Source organism: Lissotriton helveticus, chromosome 8 (assembly GCF_964261635.1).
Source record: "Lissotriton helveticus chromosome 8, aLisHel1.1, whole genome shotgun sequence".
Taxonomy (NCBI): domain Eukaryota; kingdom Metazoa; phylum Chordata; class Amphibia; order Caudata; family Salamandridae; genus Lissotriton; species Lissotriton helveticus.
In genome coordinates, this window is record NC_136069.1 from 1,227,012,240 (window position 1) to 1,227,035,210 (window position 22,971).

General features: G+C 46.7%; 1 protein-coding gene across 13 annotated transcripts in view; it reads right to left on the reverse strand.

Annotated features, from left to right (window-relative positions):
• The window catches only part of INPP4A (inositol polyphosphate-4-phosphatase type I A), a 1,031,799-nt gene that overhangs the window by 616,668 nt on the left and 392,160 nt on the right, over positions 1–22,971 (reverse strand). For all 13 annotated transcript variants that reach the window (XM_078658189.1, XM_078658185.1, XM_078658188.1 and 10 more), the window contains one exon: positions 6,257–6,312. The gene's annotated coding sequence lies outside the window, so the exon portion shown is untranslated. The remainder of the gene's footprint in view (positions 1–6,256; positions 6,313–22,971) is intronic.

Below are 22,971 nucleotides of genomic sequence, written 5' to 3' on the forward strand. Positions count from 1 at the left end.
GGTGGAGCGCAAGAGCCCCGTCACCTACCTAGTGGACATGGCGTCCCCCCGGAACCCCCTCCGGGTCCTGCACACCAACCGGCTCAAGCCCCACTTTGTCCGCACCGAACTGAGCCTGTTCTTGGCTACCGATGACGGAGCAGAGGACGACTCCGAGCCTCTACCAGACCTCCTGAGCACCTCTGAGAAAGATGGCTCCGTCGAGGGAGTCTCCCTCTCTCCCGCGCTGACACCCAAACAGCGCCAGGACTGCCAAGAACTGTTGGGTCAATTTGCAAACTTATTTTCCCTCACCCCCGGAGTCACCCAGTGGTGTGTTCACGACGTCGACACCGGGGACAGTCCGCCCGTGCGGCACCGAGCCTACCGAGTCCCCGACCGAGTCCGGGTCTGCATCCAAGCCAAAGTTTCCAAGATGCTAGCCCTAGGGGTAGTCGAACCTTCAGACAGTCCATGGGCCAGTCCCGTCGTCCTGGTCCCTAAGGCTGCCGCCCCCGGGGTGTCCCCGGAGCTGCGGTTCTGTGTCGACTACCGGGGACTGAATGCCGTCACCAGGACCGACGCCCATCCCATTCCCCGAGCGGATGAACTGATTGATCGCCTGGGAGCCGCCAGGTACCTCAGCACATTCGACCTCACGGCCGGATACTGGCAAATCGGCCTCACGCCCGGGGCACAAGAACGATCCGCTTTCTCGACCCCCGATGGCCACTTCCACTTCAACGTGATGCCCTTCGGCATGAAGAATGCTCCGGCCACCTTCCAGAGACTAGTGAATCGGGTGCTGGCAGGGCTGGAAGAGTTCAGTGCCGCCTATCTGGACGATATTGCGGTGTATAGCCTCTGTTGGGACGAGCACCTGACCCACCTCTGGAAGGTCCTGACGGTCCTCCAACGGGCCGGACTAACAATAAAAGCCAGCAAGTGCCAGATCGGTCAAGGGTCCGTGACCTATCTGGGACACCAAGTGGGGAGCGGCCAAGTGGCTCCCCTTCAACCCAAGATCGACGCCATCCAGGCCTGGGAGCCCCCCGTCACCCAGACCGCCGTCCGAGCCTTCCTGGGGCTCACTGGATACTATCGGCGGTTCATAAAGAACTATGGGAGCATTGTGGGGCCCCTCACAGAACTAACCTCCAAGAGACTACCCCCGAAGGTGCACTGGACCCCCGAGTGCCAAGTAGCCTTTAAGACACTAAAGACTGCCATGTGCACCGCCCCGGTGCTCCAGGCCCCCGACTACAGCCGAGAGTTCATCGTCCAAACTGACGCCTCGGAACACGGCATTGGGGCCGTACTGTCCCAAATGAACTCTGACGGAGTTGACCTTCCTGTGGCCTTCATCAGCCGGCGCCTGCTGGCCCGAGAACAACGATGGAGCACCATCGAGAGGGAAGCATTCGCCGTCGTATGGGCCCTAAAGAAGCTCCGGCCCTACCTCTTCGGCACCCACTTCCGAGTACAGACCGACCACCGGCCCCTGCGGTGGTTGATGCAGATGCGGGGCGAGAACCCGAAGTTGCTACGTTGGTCCATCTCCCTCCAAGGGATGAACTTCACCGTGGAACATCGCCCTGGCAACGACCACGCCAACGCTGACGGCCTCTCCAGATTCTTCCGCTTTGGCGAGGAGAATCCCCAAGAAGATGGGTGACTCTCCCCTGCCTTCAGCTGGGGGGGACGCGTGTTGGACCCGGCCTTGTGGCGTGGTCCTACCCCTCCCGCATGGCGGGCCCCGGACGACATCGGCCCTCCATCCAGCCCGGGTCGGCCTCGGGCACACCTCTGCACGCCCTCCAAACCACCAGATCCGCCACCCGGCGGCCCACAACCACTGACACGGCCCCCTCGGGCCGCCCCAGCATTACCGGTCCGGTGCCCACCCCGGACCCTCATTCCAGGCCCGACGCCATCTTGGGCCCATCACGTCACAGACACGTGGTCCCAGACCAGCCGCGGCTACGGCCCCAGCGAGCCCGCCATCGAGGCACCAAGAACCCTCCGGGTGGTAGAGTGGCCACTCCACCAGAGACAAGGAGAGGGGAGTTTCGATGGCTCTCCAACCATCCCCGGATGCCTGGTTTCGATCACCCTCCGGCCTCCCTGGGCTCCGGCTCCACCCCCCTGCTGGGTGTCTGGACACCATCATCCCGGCCCCTCTAACCCCCAGGCGAGAGGGTCCGGACATCAAAGGACTCCAGACCTATATCTGGGCCAGCCCCGGAGTAGGACGGCAGTTGTATCCCGGAGTCGAGAAGCCCTGTTGACGCTGTCGCGGCTGACCCTGAGACGAACTCCCCTTGCTGCTCTATCTGGAACCTGCTGGCGCTGCCGCGGTCCATCTTTGCTGTAACCATCTTGGAGCCTGCTGGCGCTGCCGAGGTCCATCTTTGCTGTAACCATCTTGGAGCCTGCTGGCGCTGCCGCGGTCCACACTCGCTGAACCATCTCGGAACCTGCTGGCGCTGCCGCGGTCCACACTCGCTGAATCATCTTGGAGCCTGCTGGCGCTGCCGCGGTCCACACTCGCTGAACCATCTCAGAACCTGCTGGCGCTGCCGCAGTCCACACTCGCTGAATCATCTTGGAGCCTGCTGGCGCTGCCGCGGTCCACACTCGCTGAACCATCTCGGAACCTGCTGGCGCTGCCGCGGTCCACACTCGCTGAATCATCTTGGAGCCTGCTGGCGCTGCCGCGGTCCACACTCGCTGAACCATCTCAGAACCTGCTGGCGCTGCCGCAGTCCACACTCGCTGAATCATCTTGGAGCCTGCTGGCGCTGCCGCGGTCCACACTCGCTGAATCATCTGGGAGCCTGCTGGCGCTGCCGCGGTCCACGCTCGCTGAACCATCCTGGAGCCTGCTGGCGCTGCCGCGGCCCCACCTTCCGGAAGCCCCCAGCTCGAGGATTGAGAGCTGTGCGTAGGGTCCCAGTGCAACCGACCATCTATAAGACTGTCCCGCTACCTTGCCCCTTGCCACGAGACTTTCCAGATCTCTGGATCTGCTGTGTATATTGAAACAATACTTATTGCCCGATAAAGATTGAAAACTCTATCTACGTGTGGTGTATATTTGTAGTGGTGTGGTTACTCTGCTGTACGATTCTAGGAGAGGGCCCTCCCGTCGGAGGCCTCTCGACATTGCTCGGTCCCTTCTCTGAAGGAGGGGTAGACCTAGGGGTGGTCAGTCAGACACCTTCTGCCTCCCCCGGGTTCGCCTTTCTAACACTGGCCAGCGGGGCAGCGCAGAATCAATAAATGGAAGGTTAAACAAAGGGTTTAATGAAGGTTTTGAGGGGCTTTTGTAAAATTTGCATTTATTTTTTACAAAAGTCCAGATTTTGCTATTTATTAGCAAATTGCCACATTGCTACATCATGCAGGGTTTGACTTAGATAAAAAGCATTGACAAAGCAAATACGTCATGACTAAGCAAGAGCTATTGGCTTTTGCAATGTGTTTTAGCCATGTTGCACACCAGTGTGACTGCTTTTCAGCATGGCTAAAAGTTAGCGGTGTGGGGTAGGGTAGATTTAGGTATATTGGAGGAGGGCAAACTGGGATAGAGTGGAATGGGGTAGATTGGAGTAGCATGGAGACGGGTAGATTGCGGTAGAGTGGAGGGGATTGAGGTAGAGTGGAGTGAGGTAGATTGGGGCAGAGAGGAGTAGAATGGGGTAGATCGTAGAGAGGTAGAGTGAGGTACACTGGAGGTGGGTAGATTCTAGTGGAGTAGAATAGGATAGATTAGAGTGTACTTGAATGGGGTACACTGCAGTTACGTGGGATAGATTAGAGTGGAGTGGTGTAGATTGGAGTGTAGTGGGATAGACTGGAGTGGAATGGGGTAATTTGGTGTAGATGGAGTGGGGTGGATTGGAGAGGTGACGATTGGAGTGGAGTCGACTGGAGTTGAGTGAGGTAGATTGGAGTGTGGTAGTTTGGAGTGTGGTAGTTTGGAGTGGGGTAGTTTGGAGTGGGGTAGATTTGGTGGAGTGGAGTGGGGTAGATTGGAGTGAAGTAGACTGAGGTAGATTGTACAGAAGTGGAGTGGGGTAGATTGGAGTGGAGTAGATTGGGTTGGGGTAGATGGGTGTGCAGTGGGGTAGATTGTAGTTGAGTGGTGTGGAGTAGAGGGGCATGGAGTGGAGGGGCGTAAGGAAGAGTGGAGTGGCGTGATCTGTCATATAGTGTCTTATAGTGGAGGGGCCCAGAGTAGAGTGACATGTCACAGAGTGGAGTGTTGTAGAATGGAGTTGCTTGGCGTAGAGTGGAAGGGTATAGAGTGGAGTGGTCTAGAGTGGAGTGTTGTAGAGTGGAGTATTGTAAAGTGGAATGGCGTAATGTGGAGTATGAATGGTGTGGTAGAGCAGTGCCATTACAGACAACTAATTTCCAAATGAAATGACCATTGTATTTGCACAGACATACCGTTTTACTGCCCACAAACAATAATGTGTGGAAATGTAAACACCTAGTGTATTGATGTGTTTTTGATCATATTAGAATATTTGTTTCCACCACACTTCAGAATTACAGTAAAAGTGTGCTTCATTTCTACTTTCCTAATTCTGTCGTATTCTGAAATAACAGCACAGTTCATTTTTGTAGTGTGCTAGAAAAACATAACATCCTATACCCTGTACATTGGGTACTCATCAGGAAGGATTGTCACATAAATTATCTCACTTTGAAGTCAGTGAAAGAAAAGTAAACACAACACCAAGCTCCCTTGGAATACAGAGCCCGACATTTTACCTCTGTCTCTGAATGCACAGCAAATTTGATGTGATTAGAACAAGATTTAAAGGCCTGTTTATAGAAAGCGAGTTCTCAGAAGGATACAGTAAACAGGATATGCTCATAGGAGGGACGAACTCGAGCTGGACAGCCTAAAACACATAAATCTATCAAACAGAAAGCAATCAAATGTGAGTTAAAAACCATAAAGTCACTGTAAGCAATGGGCGAAATGCATTCCCAGGGAAGCTTGCAGAATGCCCACAAGATTCGTAAGCAATCCACTTTGTTGGGGGAGGAGTTCTGTTATCTTCCTATAAACCTCAATAAAAATATATTTTTTTAAAGAATCGTAAGCAATCCAGACAGATGCGCTGTCTGGTGGGCTTCGACCTAAAACTCTTTACGTCATTCACTCTTGTTGACTTTGCAGTTATTAAAAGTACAAACTCAGATTTTGTGTTAATGTTTTTCAACTGATTTGTTTTAGTTGGTACTCATTATTCTCATGTTCATATTCAGTAATCTTTTTAAAACATTTTTCGGACTAATTCCGTAAACGTGTAGGATTATTTTAATGGGGTTCGGAGCAACTATTTGTTTGAAGTTTCCAATAAGCCATATTAGCACAATTTAATGGCTAAACATGCTAAAATATAATTATTTAATATATTAAGATGATTTATCATGAAGAGCCACACGATGATTTAAAAAAAAAAAAAACATGAAGCAAGAAAAGCAGGCCTATCCTTAGAGGTGCCTAAAAACTAATCAGCCACACGATTTCCCAGTGAAATGCTTTAAATTAGCTACTCACACAACAGCAAACGTTGCACATGTCTTATCAAATAAGCTTCTTATCCACTATCACAAAACGTTAACAAGCACTGATAAAACCTACTTGTCTGGTCTTGATATGCTCGGTCATGCTGTGTAATATGCCTCTTTATGTCCCTTCTATGGCTGTATCCTGTTGTTTTTATTAGACAAGCTTACTGTAGCAACACTGTAAACTCGAGGGTCAAAACACAGGGCATGGACATAGGATTATTCATAAGGACATAGGTTGCGTAGAGACATGGCGCAAATAGCCATCATGAATTTGTGCATGCCTGTGTTTGCATGTGTTAGCCGTTGCAACGTTTGAGAATGAGGGCAGCAATGGTGGAGACTGGCTCCTTTTCATTCTCTGCAGCATCAATGCAAAATCCCAAAGAAATATCTGTCATTGACCAGATCAAAACAACAAGCCCCTCTTGAGATTGTATGAAATCCCTTATTTTGCTATGAGTGAGCTCCGGAAATAGCTCAAGCTGCCACTAACCAGATCTAATCAGGACCAACATTACAGCTAAATTGAGCTTTCTAATTTGACATGCATCCAAAAAGGAGTTTTACAATTCATAGTATGCTGAATATATTTGTTTTTCTATGGCTTTGAAGGATGTACTTTCTGCTACTACTAACAGTCCTCAACATATTCATTAACTATACAAAAATGCCAATGCAGTACCTGAGTCCCTCTCCATCTCCCTGGGACCAGCTGAACGAAGATAGCTCGCTTCCAATCTAGAAGATAAAAAAGTGAATATTAATACTTTTTAGAAAACAACTAATGTTGAAATTATGAGATTTTTGACAACAAACACTCATAAGTTAATATTAATAGAAAGTAAAGTCCAGTTACATGCCCACGTACTGTTTAGTTGTTATTATAATCCTGGCTTCAAAATTCGCATGACCTTTTGTGTGTTGTTCGGCACAGCGCATACAATAGTGCTTTACACCTTGCCTATTCGGTACAGCTAGTGTTAGATATACAGTGATGCATTGCTAGAAGACACGCAGCAACCATGGGTTGTTTTAATTTATTAACCATTAGCCTGTTTTGCTTTAAATGCATACACTGTGCTAATTCTGGAGGTATACAATGAATGCAGTGTACTTTTCAAAAGAACTTACAACTGGTAAAGCTACTATATATAAGGTATTGCTGTTGATTTTAGCACAAAGTTTTGTTACGTACAGGTTACAGATTTAACCACCACAACTTATTTGATTGTCCTTTACATGCCTTACTAACACCAAGTAATTTTTGAAGCGTGGAGGCTTAAATACTTCGATAAGGGGCTAGGGCATTTTGCATGTGGCTTAGCTACACCATGGAGACTTGTGGGATTGCCAGTTTAGGATCTGCTTACTCAAAATCCTCTGAATGCGATGAAGGCTGCTGCTCCTATCACATTGCTTCCCCGTGTCCTAGTCAGAGTTATAGTATCAGCTACAGTAGGGTCACCAACATATTCCTTGTAAAAAGACCTATTGAATGCTACATTCATCTCAATGTATATGGTAGTTGCAGGGTTCTTTCCCATTATCAGTTCAATAAGCTATATTGCCCTAGTGGCAGTGAGCATTCCCAACAGGATGGCGTTCTCACCCTCTTTGCCACAGTGTTTGGGTGGCCTGAGTGTGTACAATGTCCATTCATGGAAGAAATGAAGTCTCATCGAGGGCGAACAAAATAAATATTGAATACCTTGAGCCTACTCCAACATTCAAAAGGCGTTCAACATTAAATACATTTAAGACTAGCTCTGATTAGCCAGATACAACTGTTTATCCATCCCCACTAGTACAGGTCCTACATTTAGGGATTTGCTTCATTAACCAAAGCAGGAGTACCCTCTGCGTACATTGCTATTTATTTCCCCTAACTGTCAAACCTCTAAAGCTCAAGTCTCAATGCAAAACAGTCCAAAAATGGTTCTACAAAGGGGGTTTGATATGTTCTTAAACAACAATCTTGTGTGCCTATAATCTCCTGCTTTATAACAGGAACCGGCGCCACAGACTGAGACTGCTGGCACAGAGACACATTAACCGTCTGATGGCATTCATGCACGATTGTGTTTGCCTTTGTTAGCATATTAAAGACAGACCTGTTGAATTTGTCAATGCTTGCTGTCAATGTGTTTGAGGTCTGGAGATCTTCCGGATACCCTTTCCGTCTTCAATCAGCATGTGAAGTGTGCGTGAAGCTCTGGATTTTAAAAGGAATTAAGTAATAGTCTGACCAATCCAATTTGATAGGGATGTGAATTAAGCCTATGAGTGATCAAGTCCTTCTGCAGGGAGTCAGTATACCTGTGGTATGGGTGACAAGAGCAAGGCTATGCTAATGGGTTTTGGTGACTTCCATGAGAACTGTGACTTTGGTCCTTAACAGGATTTCTGTGTGAGTCACTTAGTAGCTTTCTTCCATCTGGTCCTGACTGCCTTGATTTGCCGAGATTATGCTGCCCAGATCATGTCCCGCTGAGTGTGTGGGTGCCAATGACGAGATGGGGGAGTGCAGGAGGGTGGGCTATTAGCATCATAATGAGCAGAGATGCCAGGCACGGAGTCAGTGTTAACTTCCTCAGCCAAGGTATAAAGTTTCAATGCCTTCAGAGTATCACATAAGTTGGCTAAACATGGAGGTTGATATGCAAGAACTGGACTATGTACTAATGTGTAGCTGAAATGTCTGTTTATGGCAAACTGTTATATTACGGTTTTTTCCCTGTAAGAAAGTTTGCGTTCTTTCAGTGTAAGAAGAAAAAAAACAGTGTCTCGGCTGAGGAAAGGATTCTTTTAGGGAACAATGGGTAAGCCAGTTTTTAAGGAGACACGTCTGAGACTATTGTTATTTGGTAGTCATTGTGGCATTTAAAGGTTAGTTTGGATATACCAGGGGTGGAACAGTTCTAAATTGTTGTTACATGCATCATGGGGTCTGATCTGAAACAAAATGCCCTTTGTTTTAGATGTGGTGACCTTAATAAGATCATATGGAAAACAAGTAGGTAATTGATCTTGAGAAACAGATTCAGTGGTGGAGAGCTGCAATATGCATTTTTGAAGTATTAACTAGGTACCGAAAGAAAAAATGGTGCATATGTGTGCATCAGAATTCCTTGACATTTATGATGGCATTCTAAAGTGCAAAATCGCATTTTGACACAACATCAGCATGAGTGTGGAAAACATAAAACATCTAACAACCTTTAAAATGCAATTCCGTAAAGCCCAAACCAAGTAACAACTGCTAGAGTACAAAAGAGAAGCTCCTTTCTCAAAGAAAACCATGCTGTAGATAAAATAGCAAAGATAAACCTAGACAGGATAACAGCGGAAGTAAGAAAACTACTGAAGGCATGGGGAGGTCTTCCTTTAACATTTTTAGGTAGATCTAACCTAATTAAAATGGCCATCCTCCCGAAATTCACATTTATATTTAGTGCTATCCCTCTAGAATTTAATAGAGATACTCTAAAGAAAATCCAGGGTGAACTGTCAAGTTTCATTTGGGCATTTAAAAGCCCTCGCATTGCATGGGGGAAATTGCAGAGAAAAAAACTGGAAGGAGGAATTGCTAGTCCCGACCTAGTTGAATACTATAGAGCCTTTCAATTTCAGCATATTAGGGTCCTCTTAGGTAAACAAGATCTGTACCCGGGTCATCTTAAAGCAACGACAGCAACGACCAATAATATTGGCCACTATTTGTACAAATTCGGTCACCCGAAGTACTTCAAAAAAATAAAATTGAAGACTTTGGAATCAGCTGCGGAACTGTGGTATCAGATCAGGAGTACTCTGGATATTCCTTATTATAGTGAGTTTGCACCTATATGGGACTCTCCAGGAACTCCGGAGTGTCTTAAAGACAGTTTGGCAAAACCACTAAAATCATCAGGTTATGAAATATGGGGCCAAGTATTGGTTAAGAACACTGTAATAAATTGGGAGTCTCTATGTACAAGCACAAATGCATCCCTTTCAAAATTCAAGTTTTATCAACTTTCTGGTTGGGCAAAAACTCTGAAGGAGAAGTGCAGTGGAAATAAAATCCTAGCAGCTTCAATGCTGCAGAATTCCCCAAAGAGAAAAGAAATTGCATTATGGTATTGGGCACTGATTGGAGCCAAGGAGGAGGACCTGTCGATTCCGGAGAATACCTGAGGAAAAGATCTGCCATCGTTGGACCTTCAACATTTGTGGCAAGAATCTATGAGCAAATGTTGGTCCATTGTGAAACATGCTACTCTAAGGAGAAATCACCTATTTACTTCCCACAGAGCCTACTGGACGCCAAAGCGTCTATCCCAATTCAGTGGCAGTAACACGAAATCCTGCCCCAAATGTGGCCTACCAAGGGCGGACGATGTGCACATGTTCTGGCAGTGCCCCCAGCTCGGTGGTTTCTGGCAGGAAGTGAGTAAAATCCTAGAAGCGGTACTGAGAAGACCACTCATAGTAAGAATGGATCTTGTTATTTTTGGGGTCTGCCGGCAAGAGGGAGTAAAACCCTTAACAAGGAAAGAAGAGAACTTGTTGTTTATGTTGATTCTGCTTGCGCGAAGGGAACTCTGCATTAAGTGGATAAGACCGGTTTCCCCTACGCACTTAGAATGGGTGGCTTCCATAAACAGAGTAAATAAGTGGGATAGGAAAGGGAAACCCAGTAGGAAATACAACTATTGGGAGATTTGGGAGGATTCACAGTTTGCAAACTAATTGGGAGATTGAACATACTAACATGCTAAGCCCTACTCATTTCCAATGATTATGCAATGGCAATATGTACACAAGCATGATGCTTGTGAGAGTGGCCAAGGTGGTCAGCTCCCCCACTTCGAAATAAAAGTATTGAAAGTGTCATGAATATAAGGGGACCCGACTTTGTAAGTACACATAGTGAGACTCCCCAGCACCAGGGGTGGTGAAGGTCCGGACAGCTGAGAAGCGGGTCCCCGATAACTTCAGATACACTCTATTGCAGAATGAGAAAAAGAAAAAAAACAACAAAAAAACCATGCTGTAAGTGCGAGTAATGAACAACCATTGGGTTCCCATTGGCATGTAAACCACCCCTTGCAACCTTCCTCAGAGGATTCTGCACCCCGACATCGGAAACAAAGGTTGAATGAAGACAAGTGTGATGACTGAATGGTCCTTTTAGGGCCTGGAGGGAGTCAAAGGATGGACTGTCTGCATCTGGCAGTTCAGGTAAGTGACCACCATGTGCCTTAGCAAAACACACTGCCCTACATCTTCACACTCAATCCCACAAACATTTCATGCATACGTGCCACCCTTAGAAATCCGTAAACGTATCCACATCCCACTGATAACCACACATAAGCCACCTGCTGAAAAAGCAATAGACCTCTTTATGATAGGCATACACGTCACAGCCCTTCACTCAGATTACATAATAGGTCATATCCTGGCTCAGATTCAACACACTATCCCTCACCAAGATATGTCTTACCACTATACCCACAGACATTTTGGAGGATCTTGTCCTGACAAGCCACTATGTCAAACATGTCATCTGAAAAGACAAAGATGGATTGGGACTCTATTGCACAAAACAGCATTGAACTGCACTCGTGAAGAACTACTAACCCTCACTTCCATGGAACTCTTTACCTGCCACTTTCTCAGCTTTATTACACAACAAAGACCTTGAACCTCGTCGGTAGACTGCCGGGGAGATAGCAACACCATGTCCGAGCAAATCACTGATAAGAACAAACACATCTGGCAACCAAATATGTAACCACTACCTCAGGATATCAATTCTCAGCAGACCCCCCAACCCAGAAAACATGATCTGCTGAGCTACCATTAACATTTCATTGAAGATAAACAATGGCACTGATCTGGCTCCCTCTAATATTTCAGTACTGATAGGTCATTTTCCAATTACAGCCTTCATTTAGGGGACATATTCCATCCAACACGGACAATCAAAAACATTTTTGCACTTACATAGTTGAATAGATCTGTAAAGACAATTACTTTCTGCATCACCATTCTCCCACAGACAACGTACACATTCTCTTGACACACTAAAAAACTCCTTAAACTTGTCTGCAACACACCTCTGATGTACCTACCAATTGATGACTAGAAGGCGATCAGGATTTTGGGGTGACTGCTATAGACAGAACAAGACTGCAAGGTCGTGGCTGTGATTAAATATTGTACTGCACTTACTCAAAAACAGGTCTGCTGTTGTATACTGCTATTACTCTTTAGTAGCAAACGTCATCTACACAACACTGAAACAACAAACCATAAACACTACACCTACAAGGATATCATCTGCCTCTCAATCATCCTGAAATCTTTCAACAGCACAACATTCATACAACTTTTCGACATAGTCAGCCCCTTCACTACACAACAGATCTTCTCTGAAACCCTCAAAACAAGACAGAAACCCTTAAAACAAGAAAGAAACCCTCAAAAACAAGACAGAGCCTTACACGCCTGAAGAAATCCAACTTATCAATTTATTACCCATATCACACAAAATGTAAAAATAAATAACATGTGTTGCATCAAGCTCCTAAAGCAACATGTTAAGTACTGAAGGTTGTCCAACAACAAGATAGCAGATATGTTGTGTTGTATGATTGCTGGGTGGTGGGGAATAGTGTGTTCTAAATGTCTATGCACCCAATGTGATAGATATGTCCTGAGGTTCTCAAGGTTTAGATTATTTTATGGTTTGGGTAGGGGATTTTGATTGTGTGATATCGGGTGTGGCTGAGGCTTGGGCCAAGTGCACAGACTTTTGTTATAGTTATTCACCTTCCTTGAAAAGCTGGACAAGGAGAGATCTGAGGAAAGCATCCAAAAATTAGAAGAGTAAATCCTTTTGTTCTTTTATCTCCACCCAATGGTAAATAAAGCAGACTGGATTGTTGTTTTATGAGCCGGGATCTAAGCGATGGATGTCAGGATACTAAATATTTGGCAAATATACTAGCTTATCATTCCCTCATGTGTCTGACCAATGCTCAGAATAAGGTTTCAATGCTGAATGCTGACATTACTACTGTATTTTGTATTTAAACTGGCACACAACTCAATTGCATGTCATGGGATGGGAGGCAATGAAGTCTGGGTGTGAAGCCTCTGTGTGAGGAAGAGGTTCGGGGGAAGGCTCAATAGAGAGTGACACCGAAAACTTGGAGGCAGATATTGTACACCTCACTGGTGAAATGGATTCTGCAGACGATACTGCGCCAGACATGGTGGCCAAAAAACATCCTCTGGGGCAGCTGTATGATAAAATAGGTATGTTCTCATTTACATCACATTCTCAAAGACTGCATAGAGAAGATAATGCTGGGAGGGTGTCAGCATTGGTTTTGCAGAGATGTAGACCTTGGACCCTATCCTGAAGGTTGTGGATGAATCTGGCCAGGAGCTGGATACCCAGGCTGCTCTCTAACAGCTCTACACCCAGCAGAGGTGATCAACATGAGATCTGTGCAAGATTAAGTTAGTAGAGTGACCATACTATCCTTGTACCAAAAGAGGATTGCAGCATTGTTTTGACCGCACACTGTGGAGGACTTTCGATCAGCAATAAAGAGAAAGAGCAGGGGTAAAACACAGGGGCGGTGGGTGACATTTCAAAGTGGTGGGGCACAAAGTGATTTGCATACAGCACCGTAGCGAGTGAGCGCAGCGAGCGAGCCCGAACCCCAAAAGGGGGGTTTTGTGGTGGTTACCCCCACAAGAAAATTTTGAAAAAAAAAGAAGAAAAATCGTGCATTTTCAAGCAAATTTGAGAAAGCAGGAAGGTTAATAAAGCAATTGTGAAAGTGCAGTTATTACATTAATAGATGACATAACATAGGTAGCTGCTTATTCAGTATAACCACAGAGTTTCATAAATTTCGTCCTATTACGCTCAGGTGCTGAATTCAGACTATAAGACTTTCATGAAAATCTCAGCTCTAAGAGTAGAAGAAGTTGAACAGCAGTTGGGAAACAGCCTTCACAAAGCATTAGGAAAATGAGAGGCAATTACTTGAAAGCAAACTGAAAGCAATGCATCAAGTAGTAACTTAAAGCAATGCATCCAGCAAAACAGGGCATGCAGTCAACCATACAAAAGTAAACTAAAGCAAGTGTGAACCTGTGAACCTTCACTTTGAAAGCAGGGTGCTAGTCAACAGGCCAGTCACATACATTTAAACTGAAGAAGAGTACACTTCAGCATGCAGGCACCAACATAAAAGCACCAAGCAAGTCAAACAGTTTAATCAAAGAAAAATGAAAGCAATACATCCAGCAAACTAGACAGTGACTCAAAAAGTAAACTGAAGCAAGTGCCCACTGAAAGGAATGCGCAGTCATAAGTCAGACATTCACATAAAAGCAACTTACCAAGAGACACCCAATCAATTACATGGGAAAAACTTGAGCCAATGCACCCAGAAAACCAGACCAGCACACCAAAGCATCCCACCCCTGATTGGATGGCAGCTGTGCTCTTAGGGTCACCCCTCAGTTTTTTGGCAGGGTTGAGCACCCCCCAGTTTTATGCCCTCTGCGTCTGAAGGGGAGACAGGCAAAAAGGGTTTAATGGGACATCTGGCACAGCCACTTTGTAATCGAGGTCACCCACCCAGCTCAAGACTGAGTTACTGGCTGATCTTAAATCTTTAAACAACCAGAAGGGTCTCCAGCTAGTTGGTTCTTGAGCCAAAAGAGTCCTCAGCTCACTGGGAGTCTTTACAACGCGCCTGAGATGACATGACAATGTCCCCTAATCCGGAGCAACTGTGGGGACTGGTCTGGGTCTGGATCTGACTTGGTACAAGCAGGATACAAAAAGTACCCGGTAGGTGGTAACCCACTTCAAGTGAAGGAGCTGTAAGGAACCTAAGCGCACTGGTGTGGATACCACTAACAGGGCAGCTCTGGCTTTCTCAGGGTGGGTGTCAGCTGTGTGATGAAACCAGCATGTGAAGCAGTTACCTCAAACAAACTAAAACCAATGCACTCATCAAGACAAGGAGTTACATGAAATCAAATAGAAAACCACCATCAAGCCAGGTAGTCACCTAAAGGCAAATTGAAGCGACTGCACACTATGGGAAGTGCACTTCACCAGCCAGCCTATTACACTAAAGGAAAATAAAAGCAATGCTCCCAGTAAACAAGACAACATAAATTGAAAATGTTTCCCCGCAGGACCAACAGTCACAAAAAGTAAAGAAACAGAACGAAGTCAGAGGCACTCCAGGAATCCAGGAGAGTGGTCTGGTGGACTGTTCATGAAGGCTGAACCTGGTTCCTCAGAACGAAATTCGGCAGCTCTGGCGTAGTGCCACATCCCCCAATGAACACCATACTATCCCACTGAGACACCCACACTGCCTTCAGCTACAACCCAGTTGTGCCCTGCTGCATATACCTGGATGCGGCTCAATTCAAATTATGCACAAGAGTGATATGCTGCCTGGAAAAAAAGTACCTTCCTGGAAAAAGCAAACCCTCATATGGATGCAAGATTAAGTAAAGCATATGAAATGTAAGTAGAACAACATGGCTACCTTAATACTTTTATACTTATTATTCAGAAATCAAGAGTGTTTTTTACTGAAACTTTAAGCACCACTACAGATCCCTGGGGGGACCAGTATCACGGTGTATTGCTTATATCCTGTGAACCGTGAGCAGTATGGTTTAAAAAGACTACATTACTCAACACAGAGCCACTGCTTGTTTTTCTTTTTTTTTTCCTGTTTCATTATTTTTCATCCTTCCACTCCCTTATTGTTTCGAGGTCTCAGTTACTTTTCTTTTGTCCTCCACATGATAAATGCGCCTTCCTTCCCATAATTTCCAATCTTTCCCATCCCCTCCTGTGATTTAACCTCTCAGTTCCCAGGTCACCCAATACCTGAAAAGTGGAACTGGGCCCCAGGACATGTATTAAATAGCCCCTAATCCTCCACTGTCTCTCATACTCAGGTACTTATGAAGTATTTGGTGACCTAAACATGGCCACCGAGATGGACATTAGCCATGTTGAAGTACATGGCTTTGAAATCAGGCACAAGTCAAGGGTGCACATGGATCAAAAACATCCACCCACTCTTTTCACAAGGTGTGCTCTGTGTACCTGCCAAGAGGTTAGGGCCCACTGAAATATGGCAACTTGTCCCCTTGCAATTGTCAGAAACCGTGGCATATTCAGCAAGGCCTGCACATTGCCTGCTTCTATTCTGAGCAGCAACTTGTAGGAGGGGATTGGCGCTTAAAATATTTTCAAGAGTATATCCATGCACCTGCAGTACTTCCAATTACACTGCACACTGACACTAATATTCCGCTTTCTCACCTGTATGGCCTTGCAGCTTCGATTTATTACCTCAACTGGGTGTCACGTTTGCTGCGGTTTTATGTAGTATTTTAGCAAAAGGGTTAGTAGGTAATAAATCATACACCAAGGTAAAATACGGCACAACAATAAGGATATGCAGCCAACGCAGTGCTGAAAAACAAGGTGTGAAATATTCCGACCAACATCTTTTTAAAAGTATGCTTTAATTTAAGCGTTTGGATTTATTTTTCTTAAATATTACTTTGGGCAGAGCACCCCTGCACACTTAAAGACGGATGTGTCCACTTAAGTATTAGCGTAGCTTAAGTTTAAACTATTCTGTCAGGGCTAGGTTTGCTACCCAGTCTGGCCGGTCATCTCGATTCCGATGTAAACGGGAGTTTGCTGCCCAATGAAGAGTCCATGCTTTGCGCCATTACCATACTGACCTTGATGGGATTTTTCACGTAATATTGCCTGGTTAACAGTCGTGGCTCGCGGGAGGGGGGGGTGTCTCGCAGGGTTGGGGGGGGAGCTTTAAAATGAAAAAAATAACAGATCCTACCTGACCAGGTCCGCGCCGCCTCGGGTCCGTTGGCGCCTACACACAGGAACAGAAGCAGGCTACACGATTGGGCACCGCCACCGACCCGTCCTCCTAGGCTTGCTGCTCCTGAGACGAATGCCGGGCCACCCCCACGCGCGGCATCCAATGGGATGCTGCGCCGGTGGACCAGCCAATCCTGGCGCTGCATGCAGCGCCAGGATTGGCTAGGGGGGCACATTTGCTGCTCGCCCTGTCGCCCTTAGGAAACCCGGGCTGTGGCAGGCGAACAGCACGGTGAAGCACCCCTGGGTCCCACTGGGGAACTTACAGTGCGCATGCTTGAGAAAGTTGCCAACTTTCTCAAGCATGCGCACTGTAAGTTCCCCAGCGAGACTGCGCACTACGGTCTGCTGCAGCCTGAGTGTGTGGACTGTCACTCAAGCTGCAGCAGGCCACCCCCCTGCGCAATTCAGCGCAATGTATTTTATTTAGAGATACGGCCGGCGGCCGCGTCCATGGTGGCTGGTGGGGCTACGCCCCTACGTCCCAATGGACGCACCGCTACTGGTAAAACACTATAATCCAGTTGGCTTTCTTCAGAAATTGTATCAATGCGTTCCTGACCCATTGCTGGAAAATTACTAGAGGTATAGACTGAAGCATTGGAGATGGAATGATAACCTAACTTAATGAGAGAGGCTCCAATAACTAAGGTACTTAAGCCTGGTAAAGATTTAGATGACTACAATGTATATAGATCCCCTCTCTATAATGGGGAACAGCGATTACTACGCGGTTTTTACCATGCGTTGCTATTACATCGCATGCGTTACAACGCATGCGATGTTACAACGCGTGGTAAAAAACACACATACCATTACATTGCATGAGCTTTTACAACGAATGCGATGTAACGGCTATCCACGTCGTTGTGAGGAAACTGAGGCTGTTCCCTCACAACCACGTGCACCTCTGACGACGCAGGAAGCAGGAACTGAGCGCAGAGACGGCGACGCTGGAACCATGAGGAAAGAGGTAAGGCTGATTGTGCTTGGAATGGGGGTAGTGATTTAGGGTAGGGTAGTAGTGTTTTAGGGTTAGGGGTACTGTAGGGTTGGGAGCAGTGTGGGTAGTGTTGTACTGTAGTAGTGTTGTAGGGTTTAGGGTAGTGTAGGAGTGGGAGTAGTGTGGGTAGTGTTGTAGTTAGTAGTGTTGTAGGGTTTAGGGTAGTGTAGGGGTGGGAGTAGTGTGGGTAGTGTTGTAGTGTAGTAGTGGTTTAGGGTAGTGTAGGGGTGGGAGTAGTGTGGGTAGTGTTGTAGTGTTTTAGGGTAGTGTAGGGATGGGAGTAGTGTGGGTAGTGTTTTAGGGTTTAGGGTAGTGTAGGGGTGGAAGTAGTGTGGGTAGTGTTGTAGTGTTGAGGTGGGAGTAGTGTGGGTAGTGTTGTACTGTTGTAGTGTTATAGGGTAGTGTAGGGGTGGGAGTAGTGTCGCTAGTGTTGTACTGTAGTAGTGTTTTAGGGTAGTGTAGGGGTGGGAGTAGTGTGGCTAGTGTTGTACTGTAGTAGTTTTTTTTGGGTTTAGGGTAGTGTAGGGGTGGGAGTAGTGTGGGTAGTGTTGTAGTGTCATTGTGTTTTAGGGTTTAGGGTAGTGTAGGAGTGGAAGTAGTGTAGGTATTGTTGTAGCGTAGCAGTGTTTTGGGGTTTAGGGTAGTGTAGGGGTGGGATTAGTGTGGGTAGTGGTTTAGGGTAGGGTAGTGCTTTAGGGTTTAGGGTAGTGAAGGGGTGGGAGTAGTGTGGGTAGTGTTTTAGGGTTTAGGGTGGTGTAGGGGTGGGAGTAGTGTGGGCAGTGTAGTAGTGTTTTAGGGTTTAGGGTAGTGTAAGGGTGTGGGTAGTGTAGTGTAGTCGTGTTTTAGGGTTTAGGGTAATGTAGGAGTGGGAGTAGTGTGGGTAGTGGTTTAGGGTAGGGTCGTGTTTTAGGGTTCAGGGTAGTGAAGGGGTGGGAGTAGTGGGTAGTGTAGTGTAGTAGTGTTTTGGGTAGTGTAGGGGTGGGAGTAGTGTGGGTAGGGTTGTAGTGTAGTAGTGTTTTAGGGTTTAGGGTAGTTTAGGGGTGGGAGTAGTGTGGGTAGTGTTGTAGTGTAGTAATGTTTTAGGGTTTAGGGTAGTGTAGGGGTGGGAGTAGTGTGGGTAGTGTTGTACTGTAGTAGTGGTTTAGGGTAGTGTAGGGGTGGGAGTAGTGTGAGTAGTGGTTTAGGGTAGGGTAAGGTTTTAGGGTTTAGGGTAGTGTGGGGTGGGAGTAGTGTGGGTAGTGTTGTAGTGTTTTAGGGTTTAGGGTAGTGTAGGGTGGGAGAAGTGTGGGTAGTGTTGTACTGTAGTAGTGTTTTAGGGTTTAGGGTAGTGTAGGGGTGGGGGTAGTGTGGGTAGTGTTGTAGTGTAGCAGTGTTTTAGGGTTTAGGGTAGTGTAGGGGTCGAAATAGTGTGGGTATTGGTTTAGGGTAGGGTAGTGCTTTTGTGTAGGGGTAGGAGTATTGTTTGTAGTGTTGTAGTGTTTTAGGGTTTAGGGTAGTGTAGGGGTGGGAGTAGTGTGGGCAGTGTTGTAGTGTTTTAGGGTTTAGGTTAGTGTAGGGGTGGGAGTAGTGTGGGTAGTGTTGTAGTGGTTTAGGGTAGTGTAGGGGTGGGAGTAGTGTGGGTAGTGTTGTAGTGTAGTAGTGGTTTAGGATAGTGTAGGGGTGGGAGTAGTGCGGGTAGTGTTGTAGTGTAGTAGTGTTTTAGGGTTAGGGGTAGTGTAGGGGTGGGAGTAGTGTGGGTAGTGTTGTAGTGGTTTAGGGTAGTGTAGGGGTAGGAGTAGTGTGGGTAGTGTTGTACTGTAGTAGTGTTTTAGGGTTTAGGGTAGTGTAGGGGTGGGAGAAGTTTGGGTAGTGTTGTAGTGTTTTAGGGTAGTGTAGGGAGGAGAGTAGTGTGGGTAGTGTTTTAGGGTTTAGGGTAGTGTAGGGGTGGAAGTAGTGTGGGTAGTGTTGTAGTGTTGAGGTGGTTTAGGGTAGTGTAGGGGTGGGAGTAGTGTGGGTAGTGTTGTACAGTTGTAGTGTTATAGGGTAGTGTAGGGGTGGGAGTAGTGTGGCTAGTGTTGTACTGTAGTAGTGTTTTAGGGTAGTGTAGGGGTGGGAGTAGTGTGGCTAGTGTTGTACTGTAGTAGTTTTTTTTTAGGGTTTAGGGTAGTGTAGAGGTGGGAGTAGTGTGGGTAGTGTTATAGTGTTTAAGGGTAGTGTAGGGGTGGGAGTTTTGTGGGTAGTGTAGTGTTTTTAGGGTAGTGTAGGGGTGGGAGTAGTGTGGGTAGTGTTGTAGTGTCATAGTGTTTTAGGGTTTAGGGTAGTGTAGGGGTAGGAGTAGTGTGGGTAGTGTTGTAGTGGTTTAGGGTAGTGTAGGGGTGGGAGTAGTGTGGCTAGTGTTGTACTGTAGTAGTTGTTTTGGGTTTAGGGTAGTGTAGGGGTGGGAGTAGTGTGGGTAGTGTTGTAGTATCATTGTGTTTTAGGGTTTAGGGTAGTGTAGGGGTGGAAGTAGTGTGGGTATTGTTGTAGCGTAGCAGTGTTTTGGGGTTTAGGGTAGTGTAGGGGTGGGATTAGTGTGGGTAGTGGTTTAGGGTAGGGTAGTGCTTTAGGGTTTAGGGTAGTGAAGGGGTGGGAGTAGTGTGGGTAGTGTAGTGTAGTAGTGTTTTAGGGTTTAGGGTGGTGTAGGGGTGGGAGTAGTGTGGGTAGTGTAGTAGTGTTTTAGGGTTTAGGGTAGTGTACGGGTGTGGGTAGTGTAGTGTAGTCGTGTTTTAGGGTTTAGGGTAATGTAGGGGTGGGAGTAGTGTGGGTAGTGGTTTAGGGTAGGGTCGTGTTTTAGGGTTCAGGGTAGTGAAGGGGTGGGAGTAGTGGGTAGTGTAGTGTAGTTGTGTTTTGGGTAGTGTAGGGGTGGGAGTAGTGTGGGTAGTGTTGTAGTGTAGTAGTGTTTTAGGGTTTAGGGGTGGGAGTAGTGTGGGTAGTGTAGTAATGTTTTAGGGTTTAGGGTAGTGTAGGGGTGGGAGTAGTGTGGGTAGTGTTGTACTGTAGTAGTGGTTTAGGGTAGTGTAGGGGTGGGAGTAGTGTGAGTAGTGGTTTAGGGTAGGGTAAGGTTTTAGGGTTTAGGGTAGTGTGGGGTGGGAGTAGTGTGGGTAGTGTTGTAGTGTTTTAGGGTAGTGTAGGGTGGGAGAAGTGTGGGTAGTGTTGTACTGTAGTAGTGTTTTAGGGTTTAGGGTAGTGTAGGGGTGGGGGTAGTGTGGGTAGTGTTGTAGTGTAGCAGTGTTTTAGGGTTTAGGGTAGTGTAGGGGTCGAAATAGTGTGGGTATTGGTTTAGGGTAGGGTAGTGCTTTAGTGTAGGGGTAGGAGTATTGTTTGTAGTGTTGTAGTGTTTTAGGGTTTAGGGTAGTGTAAGGGTGGGAGTAGTGTGGGCAGTGTTGTAGTGTCGTAGTGTTTTAGGGTTTAGGTTAGTGTAGGGGTGGGAGTAGTGTGGGTAATGTTGTAGTGGTTTAGGGTAGTGTAGGGGTGGGAGTAGTGTGGGTAGTGTTGTAGTGTAGTAGTGGTTTAGGATAGTGTAGGGGTGGGAGTAGTGCGGGTAGTGTTGTAGTGTAGTAGTGTTTTAGGGTTAGGGGTAGTGTAGGGGTGGGAGTAGTGTGGGTAGTGTTGTAGTGGTTTAGGGTAGTGTAGGGGTAGGAGTAGTGTGGGTAGTGTTGTACTGTAGTAGTGTTTTAGGGTTTAGGGTAGTGTAGGGGTGGGAGAAGTGTGGGTAGTGTTGTAGTGTTTTAGGGTAGTGTAGGGAGGAGAGTAGTGTGGGTAGTGTTTTAGGGTTTAGGGTAGTGTAGGGGTGGAAGTAGTGTGGGTAGTGTTGTAGTGTTGTGGTGGTTTAGGGTAGTGTAGGGGTGGGAGTAGTGTGGGTAGTGTTGTACAGTTGTAGTGTTATAGGGTAGTGTAGGGGTGGGAGTAGTGTGGCTAGTGTTGTACTGTAGTAGTGTTTTAGGGTAGTGTAGGGGTGGGAGTAGTGTGGCTAGTGTTGTACTGTAGTCGTTTTTTTAGGGTTTAGGGTAGTGTAGAGGTGGGAGTAGTGTGGGTAGTGTTATAGTGTTTTAGGGTAGTGTAGGGGTGGGAGTAGTGTGGGTAGTGTTGTAGTGTCATAGTGTTTTAGGGTTTAGGGTAGTGTAGGGGTGGGAGTAGTGTGGGTAGTGTTGTAGTGGTTTAGGGTAGTGTAGGGGTGGGAGTAGTGTGGCTAGTGTTGTACTGTAGTAGTTTTTTAGGTTTTAGGGTAGTGTAGGGGTGGGAGTAGTGTGGGTAGTGTTGTAGTGTTTTAGGGTAGTGTAGGGGTGGGAGTCGTGTGGGTAGTGTTGTAGTGTCGTAATGTTTTAGGGTTTAGGGTAGTGTAGGGGTGTGGGTAGTGTTGTAGTGTTTTAGGGTAGTGTAGGGGTGGGAGTAGTGTGGGTAGTGTTGTAGTGTTTTAGGGTAGTGTAGGGGTGGGAGTTGTGTGGGTAGTGTTGTAGTGTCGTAGTGTTTTAGGGTTTAGGGTAGTGTAGGGGTGGGAGTAGTGTGGGTAGTGTTGTAGTGTTTTAGGGTAGTGTAGGGGTGGGAGTTGTGTGGGTAGTGTCGTAGTGTTTTAGGGTTTAGGGTAGTGTAGGGGTGGGAGTTGTGTGGGTAGTGTTGTAGTGTCGTAGTGTTTTAGAGTTTAGGGTAGTGTAGGGGTGGGAGTAGTGTGGGTAGTGTTGTAGTGTTTTAGGGTAGGGTAGGGGTGGGAGTAGTGTCGTAGTGTTTTAGGGTAGTGTAGGGGTGGAAGTAGTGTGGGTAGTGTTGTAGTGTTTTAGGGTAGTGTAGGGGTGGGAGTAGTGTGGGTAGTGTTGTAGTGTTTTAGGGTAGTGTAGGGGTGGGAGTAGTATGGGTAGTGTTGTGGTGTTTTAGGGTAGTGTAGGGGTGGGAGTTGTGTGGGTAGTGTTGTAGTGTCGTAGTGTTTTAGGGTTTAGGGTAGTGTAGGGGTGGGAGTACTGTGGGTAGTGTTGTAGTGTTTTAGGGTGGGGTGGGAGTAGTGTTGTAGTGTCGTAGTGTTTTAGGGTAGTGTAGGGGTAGGAGTAGTGTGGGTAGTGTTGTAGTGTTTTAGGGTAGTGTAGGGGTGGGAGTAGTGTGGGTAGTGTTGTAGTGTAGCAGTGTTTTATGGTTAGGGGTAGTGTAGGGGTGGGAGTAGTGTGGGTAGTGTTGTAGTGTCATAGTGTTTTAGGGTTTAGGGTAGTGTAGGGGTGGGAGTAGTGTGTTGTGTAGGTGTAGGGTTATCACTTACCTCGCATACTTTTACCACGAGTATAGCTTTACCACGCATGCCTTTGCGTTGTAATGGCATGCGTGGTGAAGGCATACTGGTCGTAAAAGTAAGCGATGTAATGGCATGTCGTTGTCATTAACATCGCGTAGTAATACCCTCGTTGTAATGGCACGTGTGGTATTAGTATGC